The sequence below is a fragment of the Mandrillus leucophaeus genome, unplaced genomic scaffold (assembly GCF_000951045.1).
Source record: "Mandrillus leucophaeus isolate KB7577 unplaced genomic scaffold, Mleu.le_1.0 Scaffold1, whole genome shotgun sequence".
NCBI classification, from domain to species: domain Eukaryota; kingdom Metazoa; phylum Chordata; class Mammalia; order Primates; family Cercopithecidae; genus Mandrillus; species Mandrillus leucophaeus.
Genome location: NW_012098097.1, coordinates 15,998,402 through 16,000,278, shown reverse-complemented (window position 1 = coordinate 16,000,278; position 1,877 = coordinate 15,998,402). Strand labels below are relative to the sequence as shown.

At 59.1% G+C, this 1,877-nt stretch overlaps 1 protein-coding gene across 1 annotated transcript in view; it reads right to left on the bottom strand.

Moving 5' to 3' along the window:
- Nucleotides 1–1,877, bottom strand: part of ASPSCR1 (alveolar soft part sarcoma chromosome region, candidate 1) — a 46,810-nt gene that overhangs the window by 33,096 nt on the left and 11,837 nt on the right. The gene's annotated exons all lie outside the window — the stretch shown is intronic.

Here is a 1,877-nt window from a genome sequence, read left to right as displayed (position 1 = left end):
TTTTTTTGGAGACGGAGTTTTGCTCTTATTGCCCAGGGTGGAGTGCAGTGGTGCGATCTCAGCTCGCTGCAACCTCCTCCAAAGCGCCCAAACCCACCCCCATAGCCACCACCAAAGCCACCTCCAGAACCACCACGCCCGGCCACACCTGTTGCTTCTTCAACTAAGTTTCACACAAGGTTTAGAGTCTGTCGAAGAGGCTTATGCTACCGCAATGCCCGCCCCACCTCTCCAGACACCCTCAGGCTCCTCCCCAGTGGCAGCGCCGGGCTACTCCGGGCCACTTCCTCACCTCCATCCCCATCTGAGGACTGACAGCACAGCCAGGGAGGACGGCCCTCACCAAGCACCCATGCCCGTGGGAGCACTAGATTCTGCTCATGCCCGGGGGCACTGCCCAGCCCGGGGACATTTCCTTCAGGACGTTCATCTTTCCTGACTTCTGTTCCCCATGCTGCTTGGTTTTCTTCTCGCCCTCTGCCACTATTCTCTCAGGAAGCAGCACAGAGCCAGGGCGCCGGGCTCCCCAGTCCTCACCCAGCACCCACACAGCGCCTGGGGTCACCCGCCTCCCTGCCTGGCGCCACTCCTGCCTCGAGTTCCGCTCACCCCTGCCCGAGGCTTCGCTTTTCTCTTAGGCTCTGTCACCTCCTGCCTCGGGTCTCGCTCACCCCTGCCTGTGGCTTCGGCTTTGCTCTTAGGCTCCATCACTGTTGTTTGAGTTGCGTTTTGGAGGGAAAATTCTGTGCTTGTCCTTAACCCGCTGCCATCCCCAGAGGTCTCCATTCACCCCAACACCTGCCAGGATGGCTTCCATCCCCATGACCACTGAGACCCAACCTGCAGACCTCAGTGCCCTCACCCATGAATGCAACACCTGTGCCACACAGCAGGAGCAGGCCCGGCCTGGGGCCACCAGGAGCGCCCGACACACAGCCACCTTCCCAGTGTGGTGCTACTGTCAGACCGGAGCAGGCCTGGCCCTGGCCACCTTCCTAGCGCCCGACGCACAGCCACCTTCCCAGCGCCCGACGCACAGACACCTTCCCAGTGCCCGACGCACAGCCACCTTCCCAGTGCCTGACGCACAGCCACCTTCCCAGTGCCTGACGCACAGCCACCTTCCCGGCGCCCGAAGCACAGACACCTTCCTGGTGTCCGACGCACAGCCACCTTCCCACAGGCCCCACACTCAGCCCTCAAGACATGAACTCACTCCATCCACACACCAGCTGGGGCACAGGTGAGGAAACCGAGGCCCAGGGAGGGTGAGAACCTCCCAGGCTCACAGCAAACCCCAGCCCTGAATCCTTCCCTTCTGCTGACTGAGCCTTTTACTGTCGACCAAGACTTCCAGCCACAATGAAAAGACCCAGATTGACAAAGTGCCCATTTTTACACATTCAGGAACAACGTTTAAACCATTAAGCGACAGACAGAAACTGATACACACCACTTACTTATTTTTATTTTTATTTTTGAGACAGAGTCTCGTTCTGTCACTCAGGCTGGAATGCAGTGGTGTGACCTCAGCTCACTGCTACCTCCACCTCCCGGGCTCAAGTGACCCTCCCACCTCAGCCTCCGGGGTAGCTGGGACCACAGGCGCGCACCACCATGCCTGGCCTAACATTGCTATTTTTTGTAGAGGAGGGGTTTCACTATGTTGCCAAGGCTGGTCTCGAACTCATGAGCTCAAGCGGTCCGCCAGCCTCGACCTCCCGGAGTGCTGGGATTACAGGTGTCAGCCACTGTGCCCAGTCAGCCAATTACTATTAAGAAGATTTTCTGGCCGGGCGCGGTGGCTCACGCCAGTAATCCCAGCACTTTGGGAACCTGAGACGGGCGGATCACGAGGTCAGGAGATCGAGACCATC